At 31.7% G+C, this 17,036-nt stretch overlaps 2 long non-coding RNA genes across 2 annotated transcripts in view; one reads left to right on the top strand and one right to left on the bottom strand.

The window, feature by feature from the left end:
• Positions 1 to 15,754, bottom strand: part of LOC139502082 (uncharacterized) — a 28,198-nt gene extending 12,444 nt beyond the window's left edge. The window contains exons 1-2 of the long non-coding RNA XR_011658723.1: positions 15,574 to 15,754; positions 14,489 to 14,583 (exon numbers count right to left, since the gene is read on the bottom strand). This is a non-coding gene — a long non-coding RNA (uncharacterized lncRNA). The remainder of the gene's footprint in view (positions 1 to 14,488; positions 14,584 to 15,573) is intronic.
• On the top strand, positions 1,448 to 7,333 carry LOC139502084 (uncharacterized). The gene is made up of 3 exons (XR_011658725.1): positions 1,448 to 1,676; positions 5,324 to 5,417; positions 6,721 to 7,333. It is a non-coding gene; the product is annotated as an uncharacterized lncRNA (long non-coding RNA).
• Positions 15,755 to 17,036: the final 1,282 nt, after the last annotated feature.

Raw genomic sequence — 17,036 nt, 5'->3', positions numbered from 1 at the left:
TATAAATCCTCACTTTTCCGTGAAGTGTTCACAATTATTTGTCTTTTTAAAATTAAAAGGATTAAAAATTCCCAAACTGAAAAGAGTTGAAAATACTTTATTACTTTAGAAGTAAAAATTATAACAGACAGAATAAATACGGCAGAAACAAACAAATGGGAAAAAAATAAAGAACAATTTGAAATACCATATATACAATAGGTTGCCTTCGGCTGTTGTTTGCTCTATGGTCGGGTGGTTGTCGCTTTGACATATTCACCATTTCCTTTCTCAATTTTATGTTTAAACAGTTTACTAGCAGATTATGAACGGGTCAAGGTTGAGCGAACGTGAATTTCTACCTATTACACTAAAAAGGTGACAATCAATTTTTTGAGGCACGTGTCGAAAACACATTAGATAACTTTCTAATTAAAAAAGGTATAATTGTAAAATTTAAAATAATGAATTTTTACAAAGTCTATTTTTATATGCCATGTCCTTTGTAACAGTTGTATCATTCCATCAGGTCCTTAGTGCACATTTTTGTTCTTAGTGCACTAAGGAGGTCCTTTGCGGTATTACTACGGACCCAAGTATTACACGTGGACAGGATGTTCCCCAAAAAATAAGTTATACACACCCCGAGGGTACACGCTAGTGTCATATGGAAAATTACTGGGTCACCTGTAAGATGGTAATCAGCCATGCAACTAATCAGGTTACTTAACTGACCATGTCACTTCAATTTAAAGTTTATCGGTAGATCAAAATGATAAATTCGTTTTAATTAAACATTTCAGATCTAAAGGATTTATCATTATAATGAAGTGAAATAATTAAACCATATCGTATTATTTTCAAAAGATTATTTATTTTCATATTTTTTTTTTATCTATGCCGGGAAAGAATTGAAAACTGTATTTATAATTTTTAAATTTATTTTATAAAAAATCCGTGTAGGTCTCATGAAATGGAACCCACGCATTCCTACTTAAGATTTATAAAGGAGTAGGTTCAGTAAGACCCCTTTTCGGCCCCAAAATATAGCAGTTTTACTAAATTGTATAGTTCTGTTCTGTTCTGTTCAGGTAGATTCCTCCGTTATATATCGGAGCACTCCCACTTGGGGATATATGGTTTTAAAATATTTACAGATATTTACAGTGAGGTGTGGTGCTTAAGTTTTAAAAAACCTTATATACAGGTAAAACTGTGAGTTTTAAGAACAATAGTTTAAAATTATGTGCTATTTACATCATTTATGATTCTACCTAGGTTAGAGTTTATGATTTTTAAAAACAGTTTGAACTACTAGAACCGAACACCTGTTATGGGATATATATACATATAGTTAATTTACCGTAAATAACTGCGAGAAAATGAATAATACACAAGTTGATAATTGTCTCTTCTCTGCTTATTAACTTGCATGCAATATTTTCTCTGATTTACTTGTGAGATCACCGACACTAATAATAATTACCTAAAAAAATAGGTGCTCCTTACTGGGAAGATCATATCGGATCCTATCAATTTATTGGTTCCATTCCCCCAATTAAATGAGTCTACACGTCTCCTTAGAAAAAATGCCTTGCAATGCGTCTGAACTACTAAGTACTTCCATATAATTTCGAAAACAGATAATAATCTATTTCACTGGATGAGATTGGGCTGACGGATTTTTAAATGGAAATGTATTAATTTTTATTTATAGCACAAGTTTTACAAGGCAAGATTATTCACCCTTTTCGCCCTACAAATCAAATGGTTGCCTCCTTACACCTACACGAGCTAAAACATATACATATGAACATTTGATATCATTTATTTTGTATGACAACTCTTCACCAATGACCTGAGTGAAAGGCTGACATGGGCAGATCCAGAAATTTCCATTTTTTTTATTATTTTTTTTTGGGGGGGGAGGGCAGAGGGGGATGCTTGCTCCAGTCATGCTTCAGTGATTCCCTATATAATCAACAAAATATTTCACACCAAAAAGGGGGGCGGGGCTTTCTCCTTAATAAGAAATCTCTGTTTTCAGGCATAGGCTATGAAAACGGCTAATGAGTTTTCAGATGCTTTACATTAAAATACATCATGTACATACATGTGACATACACAATTTAATTATATATAAATGTAGAATCAAATCTTGATAAATGTATGTAGTTGAAATTGTTAGCTTTAAACATTAAAAAAATGAACTCCCAAAGTTTAAACACAATTAAGAATGACCATGTACATGATGTAGTCTGTAATGTATGCCATTGCCATGAAGCTAGATCATTGTAGGTAAACTGTCATCTATTTCCTTAAATCTTTGTCGCCAGTCACCCCAAGTTTGATTTAAATTAGGGAGCTACCATTTGATTTTTATGGGGGGCTAGGATGAAATTTGAAAAAAATAGGCAGAACAGGAGTTTTGACAGTCAGGGGACTTACTGAAATAGGTGATTTTTAAATCACTTATTCGAGTAGCAAAATTGTGGTTTTGTCACAAATTGAAATTTTGTATTTTTTTCCAAATTTTAAACACATCTGGTTTAAATAATATCTTTTAATTAGTAAAATTAAAAAAAAAAAAACTTTTTGCTTCTTTTAAGTAGAAAGGTTTCTGCCTTTGATGCTATCATTTAGCTGAAAATTCTATTTTAGTTGAAAAAATGCTATAATAATGGCTTTACATAATGAACTGATACTTTCTTCAAAGATTTTTCCCAGCAGTGGGAGTATTTTTCCTGTGAAGTTCAAGGTTTCATCTTTCAGATTATGTAATAAAATTCTACTGTTGCGATAAAAATCTCACTGTTCGGGGGTGTTGAAATTAGTAGGGATAATTAAAAGAATGATACTTAAAGAAGTGATTTTTGGGAAGGAAATTGAGGTCTGATACTTAAACAAGTGATTTTTATGTCATTATCCTAGATTCAGTACAAGGTCATCACCTGAAATGACCTGGTCATCCTAGACAACACAGATGTTGGTTCTGATAAGTTTAGAAACATAATTAGTCCCTGGATCATAAGTATTCTATATTTAAAGCTACAATAAAATTAAATCACTTCTTCTAGTGATTAATTTGTACTACTTAAATAGGTGATTATTAAAGAAAGACAACTCTAACTTCCAACCTTTATGGAAATAATGTTACTTAAATCAGTGATTTAGAAAATCACTCATTTAAGTAAGTCCCCTGACTGTTTGAGAAAAAAAAAGGCAGGATGAGACACTAGCAAAAAAGTCAGGACGACAATTTAGGTAAAAAAAGTCAGGATAAACTAAAAAAAAAGAAAGGCAGGAACGAACAGAGTGAAAAATAAAAAGGCAGGACAGAGATTACAGCTAAAAAAAAAATGCAGGATAACATTTTTCACCCTAGCCCCCCCCCCCCCCCCCCCATAAAAATCAAATGGTAGCTCCCTTAGTCAAGTATATATCTACTCTATTAGGTCTCTAGTTTGGATAGTGTATATCTTGCAAATTAAAATCATACTCCTTCCAAATTTCTTTCTTTAAAATATTATGGATGAAATAGCAAGTAAAGAATGAATTAAATTGGATGAAATGTGTCAATTTTTTTGGTAAAGTAGTATGTCTGAAGTTGTCAAACTTAATGATAGACCCTTCAGGGGCGGATCCAGTCATTTTAAAAAGGGGTTTCCTAACCCAGGACAAAAAAGGGGGGGGGGGGTAATTACATGTCCCCATTCAAATGCATTGATAGTCCAAAAAAGGGGGGTCTTTGACACATTCCCCATTCCCATTCTTAATTTTATCATGTAGTCGTCGTAGTCCGAAGACACTTGGTTTTCGCATAATTACTTTTAGTATAAGTTAACAGAAATCTATGAAACTCAAACACAGGGTTTGTGACCAGAGTTTTTGTCCAGAGTTTAGAAATTACATGAATTAGGGGCCAAAAGGGGCCAATATTAAACTTTGTTTGATTTTATAGAAAATTGAATTATTGGGGTTCTTTGATATATATATTCCAAATCTAACTGTGTATTAAGCTTCCTAGTTTTTTGGTCCTGTTTAAATTGGTCTATCTTAAGGTTCAAAGGGTCCAAAATTAAACTTATTTTGATTTTAATAATATTTAAATTCTTGGTGTTCTTTAATCATGTTAATATGCTGAATCTGAATATTTACTTAGATTTTTAGTATGGGCCCAAATTTCAAGTTGGTCCAAATTGGGGTCCAATATTTTACTTTGTTTGATTTCCAAAAAATTGAATATATGGGGTTCTTTGATATGCTGAATCTAACCATTCATTTAGATTTTTGATATTTTGGCCCGTTAACAAATTGGTCCACATTGAGATCTAAAGGGTCCAAAATTGAACTTTATTTGATTTCATCAAATAATGAATTATTTGGGTTCTTTGATCATGTTGATATGCTGCATCTAACCATGTATTAAGATTTTGAATATTGGACCATTTTAGAGGTTAATTGTCAATTTAAAATTTTTAAGTACTTGGACTACATTCATTCAATGTCAGTAACCTATGCTGCATCAACTATTGAATCACAATCCAAATTTACAATTCAGAGTTGTATCCATAAAATTGAGAATGGAAATGGGGAATTTGTCAAAGAGACAACAATCCGACCAAATAAAAAAACAACAGCAGAAGGTCACCAACAGGTCTTCAATGTAGCAAGAAATTCCCGCACCCGGAAGCGTCCTTCAGCTGGCCCCTAAACAAATATATACTAGTTCAGTGATAATGAACGCCATACTAATTTCCAAAGTGTACACAAGAAACTAAAATTAAAATAAAACAAGACTTACAAAGGCCAGAGGCTCCTGACTTGGGCCAGGCGCAAAATGCGGCGGGGTTAAACATGTTTGTGAGATCTCAACCTCCCCCTATACCTCTAACCAATGGAGAAAAGTTTGAATTGAATGTTGTGTCCATACTTGCTCCAACTGTTCAGGGTTTAAAGTGTACGTTTGTATCAAGCTGAGCCATGCATAGCATTCTTATTGGTTATTTATATATTAATTTGAAATTTTGACGAGTGAGACACATACAGATTATACAGTGTAAACAATATTTCAGAGTTTAAGGTAGTCAAGCAAAACAAATCATAGAAGAATAGTTGAATCATGTTTTTGTTGTCCAATGAAAAATTAGTACGAACACCAAGAAAAAGTATGGGAATGTTTGTTTTTTAAACTATTGACCAGGGTGAAAGTCTTTGAAAGTCATGACTGACAAAAAGTTTGTGAAATGAAATAGCACAAATATTCCATTCTTATTAAATATTATTGTATATAAAGAAAATACTGATGTTTAATAATAGTTTTTACCCTTTTTATGTTTTATAGGACAAGAAATATAGAAAAATAATGAAAAATATAAACAGTTTCAATAGAAATGAGCGACAAAACAAGATAAACAGAATACAACAAGGCCTAAATGGTAAGACCACTTCTATATACTGTAAATTCAGAAATTATTGCTTGCCTTTATTATTGTGATTTTTCAGGGAATGGACAACTTATTGTGATTACAAAAAAAATCTGCATCAATTATATATCATGTATATACATGATATATATATGTTTCTGTTATCAAAATATGATTTCTTATTTTTGCGATACTCACCCAGTCACATTAATCGCATTACTAAAAACCTCTGGATAATTTCTGAATTACAGTAATAAACATGATAAAAGTAATTGCCTTTGAATGATGACTCTTATAAAAATAAGAAGATGTGGTATGGTAAATGAGTGACTTATCCACCAGAGTTCAAAGAAGTGGATGCAAGAAATTAAAGGCCAATGATGGGCTGGCCTTCAATAATGAGACAACACTTCCTTTATAGGTCAGCCAATAAAGATCCCAACTTGAAAAGATTTAAACAATCCAATTTAGTTCAACATGTTCAAAAACAATAACAATTAATAAAAAAATATCATGTCTGTGAGCACTCAACCTCTTACCTGACCATAATATAGGACAGTGGTTCAAATAACACAGCATATGAACATTCTATAACAACTTTTGCAAGTGGCTAAACTTTAAATATCACTGCAAGGCACTAAACAACGAATATTAAATCTTGGACACAAAGCACTGAAATAAGAGAACTCATATAAAGCATGACAAGTAAGAATATCAAATGAAAGTTTCTCAAATGTTAAAGTCATATGAAACGAGTGAGTGATGAAAAATAAAGTTTGTCCAACTTTTGAACCAATGCATGTATACATCATAAACTTAGTCCTCTGTGCACGATTTTATCATTATTTTCACAAGTATATCATATAAATCGTCAATTTTTTTTTCTCTCTGTTTGTTATGATTTAACAAATAATGCTGCTCATTAAATGCCGTGTTTTGAAGCTGAGTTTTACCGATTGCCACCTTATAGTAAACAAATCACAAAAAGCATGGGTATTGAGCACGTGTTTAACATGTATAATCAGCTATTTGTTTATTTCAATGACAGATCCTTGCATATTGTGGTCACCGGATTTTTACGAGGAGGGTTACGCTCGGGTCACTATGTATATGGAAAATATGTATCGGCGAATTGCTTCCTGGAAGCAAGCAATTAAAAATAAGTAAAAAAACATAATTATTATACATATTTTTTTTAATTTGAGGTTTCTTATGACTTTAATTAAAACATGATAAAATAAGCCTATTTATATTGCTGTTTTTTTCTCCATTTATCATGTTTATAACTTTTTATTTTTATTTTGTGTATTTATAGGTCAGATATCTTGGTTTTTATGATCATCGTCAGGTCCTGCAAGTCTATACTGAAGAGGAAACTTATTTGTTAATACTTTTCTACATAATGTGCTAATTGGATTAATTAATGTGAAATGAACTCAATTGTGTGTTTTTCTGGAAAAAGAAATAGAAAAAATTCTACAAAATTGCTATAAACAAAATGGAGTACTATCAAAGATGCACAAGGACACAATGGTGTAAAATGTAACAACCCACATATTCACTGATGGATTATGGAGAAATTAAGAAAAAAAATAGTGTCTTTGTCATGTTTGTTGTCGAAATAAACACATGCGTTATCCATTTATGTACATAATATTATGTACATGGCTCTCCATCATATCAAATATACAGAGAAGATGTTTGAAGAACAAGTTGCCAAAATTTATTCAACCAATTGAAGGAAGATGTCTTGTGAATGGAATTATTTATGCACTGAACTGTTATGTAGGGGGTAGAATAATTATACACAGCAGCTGAAACAGAAGACAAGTTAATTTGACATGAAAAGTGTTTATTTTATATAATCTTTTGTATCAACATGATCAATAATTCAGTCTAGGAGAAAATATATTTATACTGTTTGTCAATGTTTGTACTGTTATGAAATTTTTATAGAGGAAAAACATTTCCTTAAGGGAAATTTGATGTTCAGAAATTTCCTTAGAGGAAATTTGAAGAACAATGATTTCCTTAGAGGAAATTTCCTCAAAGGAAAATTTGAAGCAGCAAATTTCCTCAAAAGAAAAAGAATTTCCTCAAAGGAAATAATTATGCAGCAAATTCCCTAAGGGAAATCTTTTTCCCTTGAGGAAAACTCTTTTTCCTCTGAGGAAATTGTTGAAAAAAGGGGCATTACTTTTTCAACAGTGGTGCTAGAGCCAAACATTTTTAGGACAAATATCAGAGAACCTTAGATATATTATTGCTGTATGTTTATGCTTATGAAATTAGATATATTATTGCTGCATGTTTATACTTTTGACCTTAGATACATTATTGCTGTATGTTGATTGTCACTTGCTTATGACCTTAGATATATTATTGCTGCATGTTTTTTTTTAAATGCTTATGACCTTAGATACATTATTGCTGTATGTTGATTGTCACTTGCTTATGACCTTAGATATATTATTGCTGCATGTTTATGCTTATGACCTTAGATATACTATTGCTGTATGTTGATTGTCTTTTGCTTATGACCTTAGATATACAATGTATTATATTGCTGCATGTTTATGCTTATGACCTTAGATATATTATTGCTGTATGTTTTATTGTCACTTGCTTATGACCTTAGATATGTTATTCATGTTATTTGTGCAGGTTTATTGACACTTGCTTGAGTTATTTTTTTGCTGTTTGTTTAATTTTCTGTTTTGTTTTACACATTTTACTTGATGGTGTTATCTCAGTGAAAGATGAAATATTAAAACACAAGTGCCTTATTTGTTATACCAATTGTAATGTTTTGTCTTTTTGAAAATGATATTCTCAAATGTATATAACTTAAATTAAGAAGTGTTGAAATTAAGTAAGGATATGGTATGTGATTGCCAATGAGACAACTAAAAACCAGAGATAAAGGTATTTTCAGCCAGTGACTGAACAGCCGTCAACAATGAGCAAGACCTATCAACATTTAAATGTCTGCATGAAAAAAACACAAAAACATTCAAATGGATAAACATAAGACACTGTGTGCAATGGTGTGAAAGCTATATATGCAAAACTATATACTGAAAATTCAGAAATTATTGCTAGCAATTGTAAGTGCGATTTTTCTCAATTTCATCATTTTTTTGTGTGCAAAATTTAGAATAATCCTGTTTAGTTCATAAAAAATTTCAATATGCAAGTGTATATTATTGTGATTATAACCCTGTCACTATTTTCACAATAATAAAAACAGCAATAATTTCTGAATTTATAGTAGTTAAATTTTTGACACGTAGTGATTTACTTTCAATTAAGCATGCCAAGACAAAAATCGTAGAACACACAATTATATATTTCTACAATTAAGATTCAAAGAAATACTTGTACCCATAATAACTTAGTCCGTTTTGTGAAATTGCTTCACTCATGCAATTAGAGGATTTTTTTTATGTTTTCTTTTTAGTTATATCACTTCCCATGTGAACAATTATTGTTCCCATGGGAAAACATATTGTTCCCAAGGGAAAAATTATTGTTCCCAAGGGAAAAATTATTGTTCCCATGGGAAAAATTATTGTTCCCATGGGAAAAAATATTGTTCCCATGGGAAAAAATATTGTTCCCATGGGAAAAGTATTTTCCCATGGGAAGAAAAGGAGTTCCCTTGGGAAGAAAAGTTCCCTTGGGAAATTTAGAACTTCCCATGGGAACAAACAATTTACTTATGTTCCCATGGGAACTTTAAAGTTCCTATGGGAACTCTAAACTTCCCATGGGAAAAGTAATTTTTCCCATGGGAACTTTCAATGTTCCCATGGGAAATTCTAATATTCCCATGGGAATTATCAAATTTCCCATGGGAAATGTACTTTTAATCAGCTGCAGTGACAAGAGTGACAACAGTGACAAGTTGGGACATATGGCATTTTTTTAATTTTTCAATAATCTATCACTGGACAAAATTTTTTTTGGATATCTTGTAAACCGACAAAGTCAGATTTGCCGATACCGGAATGGCAAATTTGTCCCGCACAGTGTTTTTAACTTGACTCCACTCACAATAATACTGAATGCTAATAAAAAATATTAAAGATCGATTTTGTCCACTGCACAAGATTTTTATATGGCGGGAAATGTCGTAACAGTAAACACAGGTGACCTTACTGAACAATCGTGGGAAAATACATTCATGATTAAATTTGATGTGGAATGATTGACAGTATTGTGCTTTAGTTTTGAGGCTCTTGATCGATTTACCAGAATAGAAATTTAATCGATTTACATATATGTATTATCAAAACACAATTTAGACTTCTTTTTTTTTGTTTTATTTTTATCAGTCATTTCCCGGATGCCCATTTAAATAATCTATTTGGAGACCTCCTTTAAACTTCGGAAATAATACAACATCGATTTAAAAAATCATACTGACTGCGCGAGTTTAGAATGACAATGACTAGAAATACGACGAAAAAGTAAAGATAGCTGATCACGACTAGTACGACTAGCCTTCAACCCAATTGGGGTATAAATGTGCATTTATTCAATAAACTATATAAGGTTAAACTATTTGTAAAATATATTTATAACACCGGCGATTTTCATAAAAAATTTCAGACATGAAAATAGAAAGGCATTATCTCGAGTGTCAACAATTTAAAATTAAAAAAAAAAAAAATAGGAATCGAAATATGATCTCGGCGTTATAAATATTGTATTAAAAGAAACCAATTGTTTGACTTTCAAAGAGATTAAAGGGAAAAATGTCAAAATAAGAAGCACGAGTGAGCTGTCTGACCAAAATATTTCACTTGCGAGAAATGATTGACAGGTGTGAATAGATGTAGAGGCTCCGACGGGGAAAGTTGTATCAAAAGGAAAATAACTTAATTCACAATGCCTATACATATTTTATAAATACGATATGTTGGCCTTATACTTAAAATTGATTTTCTAATAATAACATATAAAGGAACGTTAAAAGGGGGAAATAATATAACCATCAACGAAAACTCGTATAATTTACGGGATTGAAGTCTCAACAATTTGATTTAAACTTCTATTGAAAACAGTCTTGGTTGTTATTAGGCTTATTATTTTGAATTAGATGAAATATTTACGGTTTACAAATACAAATACAAAATAGTTTATTGGCACAAAACTATTGAAATAATTGACAACACAATATATTGTTAAAAATCGTCTTTATTTCATTTTCAAATTATAAAAAAAAATGATATTTAATTTTAATTCTTATATTTAATTTTAATTTTAATTCTTATATTTAATTTTAATTTTATTTCTTACATTTAATTTTAATTTTAATTCTTTCTCTTTGAATACAAAACACTATTTTACATTTATCTATCCTCCATAAATACTAATATATCTGTACAGGTAAAATTTAATTCTAATCAAGCTGGTACAGATTTATTTACGACCTTCCACTTGGATATTGCACAGCAGGTGTTTATTACACTGGGACAACTGTCCGACCAGTCTGACATCTAGACGGATTAAGACATCCATAAAAATAAGTCCCTACCCGTACTGTATAGTAGGGGGTTCAATATACCGCAGGGGGGTCAAAATACCATGGCTAAGTAAAATTTTCAAAATATCTTTTCCAGAATATTAAATACATACAAACTACTTATTGGAGTATTACAACTATGTTAAGGAGTTAGAATAGCTTGAATTTTGAAATTGAAGGTCTATAGTAGGGGGTTCAATATACCGCAGGGGGGTCAAAATACCATGGCTAAGTAAAATTTTCAAAATATCTTTTCCAGTTTATTTAATACATACAAACTACTTATTGGAGTAATATAACTATGTTAAGGAGTTAGAATAGCTTCAATTTTTGAAATTGAAGGTCTATAGTAGGGGGTTCAATATACAGCAGGGGGGGTCAAAATACCATGGCTAAGTAAAATTTTACAATTATCTTTTCCAGTATATTAAATACATACAAACTACTTATTGGAGTATTATAACTATGTTAAGGAGTTAGAATAGCTTCAATTTTTGAAATTCAAGGTCTATAGTAGGGGGATCAATATACCGCAGGGGGGTCAAAAAACCATGGCTAAGTAAAATTTTCAAAATATCTTTTCCAGTTTATTTAATACATACAAACTACTTATTGAAGTATTATAACTATGTTAAGGAGTTAGAATAGCTTGAATTTTTGAAATTGAAGGTCTATAGTAGGGGGTTCAATATACCGCAGGGGGGTCAAAATACCATGGCCAAGTAAAATTTTCAAAATATCTTTTCCAGTATATTAAATACATACAAACTACTTATTGGAGTATTATAACTATGTTAAGGATTTAGAATAGCTTCAATTTTTGAAATTGAAGGTCTATAGTAGGGGGTTCAATATACCGCAGGGGGGTCAAAATACCATGGCTAAGTAAAATTTTACAAATATCTTTTCCAGTATATTAAATACATACAAACTACTTATTGGAGTATTATAACTATGTTAAGGAGTTAGAATAGCTTCAATTTTTGAAATTCAAGGTCTATAGTAGGGGGTTCAATATACCGCAGGGGGGTCAAAATACCATGGCTAAGTAAAATTTTCAAAATATCTTTTCCAGAATATTAAATACATACAAACTACTTATTGGAGTATTACAACTATGTTAAGGAGTTAGAATAGCTTGAATTTTTGAAATTGAAGGTCTATAGTAGGGGGTTCAATATACCGCAGGGGGGTCAAAATACCATGGCTAAGTAAAATTTTCAAAATATCTTTTCCAGTTTATTTAATACATACAAACTACTTATTGGAGTAATATAACTATGTTAAGGAGTTAGAATAGCTTCAATTTTTGAAATTGAAGGTCTATAGTAGGGGGTTCAATATACAGCAGGGGGGTCAAAATACCATGGCTAAGTAAAATTTTACAATTATCTTTTCCAGTATATTAAATACATACAAACTACTTATTGGAGTATTATAACTATGTTAAGGAGTTAGAATAGCTTCAATTTTTGAAATTCAAGGTCTATAGTAGGGGGATCAATATACCGCAGGGGGGTCAAAAAACCATGGCTAAGTAAAATTTTCAAAATATTATAACTATGTTAAGGAGTTAGAATAGCTTGAATTTTTGAAATTGAAGGTCTATAGTAGGGGGTTCAATATACCGCAGGGGGGTCAAAATACCATGGCTAAGTACAATTTTCAAAATATCTTTTCCAGTATATTAAATACATACAAACTACTTATTGGAGTAATATAACTTTGTTAAGGATTTAGAATAGCTTGAATTTTTGAAATTCAAGGTCTATAGTAGGGTGAAATTTTACTTTGCCATGGTATTTGGACCCCCCTGCGGTATATTGAACCCCCTACTCTAGGCCTTTAATTTCAGAAATTCTGGCAATTTGAACTTTTTTATGTAGTTAGAATACACCAATAAGTAGTTTGTATGTATTAAACTTGGTGGAAAAGATATTTTAAAAATTTTACTTTGCCATGGTATTTTGACCCCCCTGCGGTATATTGAACCCCCTACTCTAGGCCTTTAATTTCAGAAATTCTATCAATTCTAACTCTTTTATGTAGTTAGAATACACCCATAGGTAGATGTATTTATTAAACTTGCTGGAAAAGATATTTTGAAATTTTACTTTGTCATTGTATTTTGACCCCCTGCGATATATTGAACCCCTTACTATAGACAATTCAAAAAAATCTGGCAATTTTAGCTCTTATATGTAGTTAATATACACACACAAGTAGTTTGTATGTATTAACTTTGATGGAAAAGATATTTTGAAAATTTTACTTTGCCATGGTATTTTGACCCTCCTGCGGTATATTGAACCCCCTACTCTAGGCCTTTAATTTCAGAAATTCTGGCAATTCGAACTCTTTTATGTAGTTAGAATACACAAATAAGTAGTTTTTATGTATTTAACTTGCTGGAAAAGATATTTTTTAAATTTTACTTTGCCATGGTATTTTGACCCCCTCCCCCTTTTTTTACCATGGAAAATCAAAACTACCCTTATATATATATATACATATGTTATAATTACAAATAATTAAAGCATTCAAGCTACATATGGTCTAGTTATAATGTGTCAATAAGTATTTTGAATGACATTTTGTTGGTAAAGACTTCAGAGCACTTATACCAAGCAAAGATATTTCTTTTAATTGAGCATGGAAAATGTACCTCCCCTTCTTGTATGAATGATTTTTTAATCTATGATAAGCTTTAGAATAATGTAAAATGTTCTAATATTCATCTAGGATGAAAAAAACAGAGGGGTTCAATTTACCATGGGGGTTCAATTTTCCATACAGGGGGGGTTCAATTTACCATGGGGGGGTTCAATTTACCATAGCGGTATTTTGACCCCGGGGTCAATTTACCATGGGGTTCAAAATACCATATGACACCGGTATTAGGGTGCCAAAAAAATATTCTTAAAAAAACCATTGGTACAATATATTCAAGATATATTTCATATGCTAAAAAAAAAAAAGTCAAAAAGTGATAAAACATATCATGCATATAGTGTATGACATTTAAAGTTAAGTTCACATATAATCCGAGGAACATGTCAGTAACTGCTAGTAGTCCTTTGTAAATTTTTTCATCGTCATTTTGCTTAGTTTGGTTTGTTTCCTATTCTGACATAGGACTAAATATGACTTCTTTAAACTGAGATTTAATGTGCCTATTGTTTTTGTTTTTCTATAATGGCTAGCTGGATAGGTTGAGATCTTGCAAAACATGTTTAACCCCTACACATTTTTTCGCATGTCCCAAGTCAGGAGCCTCTGGCCTTTGTTAGTCTTGTATGATATTTAATTTTAGTTCATTTATATATTTCGGAGTCTAGTATAACATTCATTATCACCTTGACCCCATGTTACCAGGAGTAGTACACATTTTTGTTAAGGTGGCAGCTGAAGCATGCCTCTGTGTGCGTGATTTTCTCAGTGTTTTGTAGATCCATTGGTGGTCTTTGGCTGTTTTCTGCTCTTTGGTCAGGTTGTTGTCTCTTTGACACATTCCCCATTTCCATTCTCAATTTTTTATTAATAATAAAATTACACAATGACAGTCAGTTATATGCGAGGCCTCTTCGTTCCCCTATATACATTTGTACTAGGTTTGTATTCTCCAGCCATTCAATACAGATAACTGACCTGGAAAAGATATTATATGTCAGTATTTTACTATTTCAGATGCAACTCAATGCAGATACTTTATGCATAGATTACAATGTACATAGATTATAGATAGTTATAATATACTGTATTCTGTTGGTCATATTATTTATTTCATTCTCAATACTAATCAGCCTGTTATGGCAATTAACAATTGTTACAACGGTAAATCTGTATTTGTTTAATTGTTAGTTTCATTAAGTGCATTCTAAATTCTAAATGGCATAATCCATATATATAGCATGAGGATAAATTGTCTTATTGTAAGAAGAATTTCATATTCTCTTGCACCGTCCCTTGATGATCTTTGCTGGTTGGACACAGAATCTATAATCTTAAAAATATGTTTTTAAAATATATTTTAAATAATTTAGGAGTTTGACCAAGGATTTGTATAGTGTATACAAATCCTTGGTTTGACTCATCTGCATAAAGTACAAGAAGGGACTTCCCTTTAAGCATCAATTCTTGGTGCTTACTGCAGATTAGTCATATTAAATATCCTTGTGATTTGCAGTATAACTCAAGAGTCAAATGTTTTGGTAGTTTTGGTTTTTTTTTATATTGAGATTTCAGCTGAGATTACTGTGTTGTCTCAGATTTCATTGATCGATGCATGAGGTAAAATATTTAAAACTACAAACCTAATACAAACTGTCAAATATTTTATTTTTATGATACAAGTTGTCAGTGGCGGATCCAGAAATTTTCAAAGTGGGGGCCCACTGACTGACCTAAGAGGGGGCCCGCTCCAGTCACGCTTCAATGATTCCCTATATAAGCAACCAATTTTTTTCTCAAAAAGGGGAGGCCAGGGCCCCCCCCCCCCCTAAATCCGCCTCTGGTTGTTATGATTTTGCAAACTAATCCTTGGTTGCATAAAGGTGTACAAAAACAGTAGGTTGTAACAACCAAGGATAAGTTTGCACCCCCCCCCCCCCTTTTCTGAGTTATGTGTTAAAAAACTACCTTTTCCCTATCCTATTAAAAGAGACATTCGTAAACATGAACCTTGATAAGTTAATTGTCTAGTTTCCATGCTGTTTAAACGTTTCATTTTACACTGAACCTCACAACTCTGATCAACTCTGGTCAATCACTGCCGCATGTTATCGTCCATATTCCTGAAGTTTTTCCTTCCGGGAACATGTAGTCAAGGTCATTACCTAATTTTAAAACGCCATCTATGAACGAAATCCAAAGACACAAAAATCCAGACGCTATATTCATAATGCGTCTGGGTGATCGAGACTAAGTTATACTCTTGCATTATCGGATTTATCCTATCTCGATAGTTATAAATTATAAATTTTAAAGTCCTCGCCAAGGCTTGGACTTTAAAGTTGATAATTTGGGTCCTACTAAAATGCGCCCGGGTGAAGAAAAAGCGCCCGTGGAAAAGAAAAAGCGCCCGGGGAATATATAAAAAATATTTTATTGGCATGAGACAACTTTGTGTCGATGAAATCAGTTATGAACATTGATTTTTTTTTAATTTTAGACAAGTTATTTGCAAATTCAGATAATAGACATTAATTTGTAATACAGCACAAAAAAAGTATGAATGTTTCAATTTTAACATTTATTAATTTAATATATGAATACTGTTTCGAGAGACAAACAATACTGGATCACAGTTTATGCGGAAGATTTATAAAATGTATGACATTCAAAACGATATCAACATAAAAAATGTAAAAAACAACTTAAATTTCACTGAAAAAAAATTAATTTAAACAAAACAAGTATGGACACAGACGCAAATTGTCAGTGGGGTTAAAGGTCGTTACAAATGTATTGAAAGCTAGACTGGAAATGTGTATTAACAAATTGAGTTGATGTGTACATGTCTTCATTCAAATGCATTGACTGATAAAAAAAAAAGGGGGGGGCTTCAACTTCCACCCCTCTCTGTGAATTAGTTGTTTGAGTGTTTGAATATGGAGTTTGTTAATAAATAGCTGCACTGTAAGCGCATGATATGTCTTGATTCCTTTTAAGCTTGCTTAAAGGTTGAACTATTTTGTTTTGTACAATTATTAGTCTATTTGTTTTCTCATTTCAGTTGTTTTATATTTGTCATTTTAAGGTCTTTTATAGCTGACTGTGCTGTATGAGCTTTTGTCATTGTTGAAGGCTATTTGGGGACCTGTAGTTGTTAATCTTGTTTTATATTTTGGAATGTAGCTGAAGTCAACAGACATAGACAATTCACCCAAGTTTTATAAAATGATGTGGAAGTGTTTATGTGAATAATTGAGATGGGAAATGAGGAAATTGTCAAAGTGACAACAACCCAACCATAGAGTAGACAACAGCTGAAGGCCTCCAATGGGTTTTCAATGTAGCCAGAAACTCCTGCACTTAAAGGTGTCCAAAAACTATAAAATCCCTTCTTTTTTTTAGCATATATAAAAATTCATAACACAGAA

This window comes from Mytilus edulis, chromosome 13 (genome assembly GCF_963676685.1).
Source record: "Mytilus edulis chromosome 13, xbMytEdul2.2, whole genome shotgun sequence".
NCBI classification, from domain to species: domain Eukaryota; kingdom Metazoa; phylum Mollusca; class Bivalvia; order Mytilida; family Mytilidae; genus Mytilus; species Mytilus edulis.
Note: the sequence above shows the minus strand (reverse complement) of the source record. Positions and strands in the feature narration are given on the sequence as shown.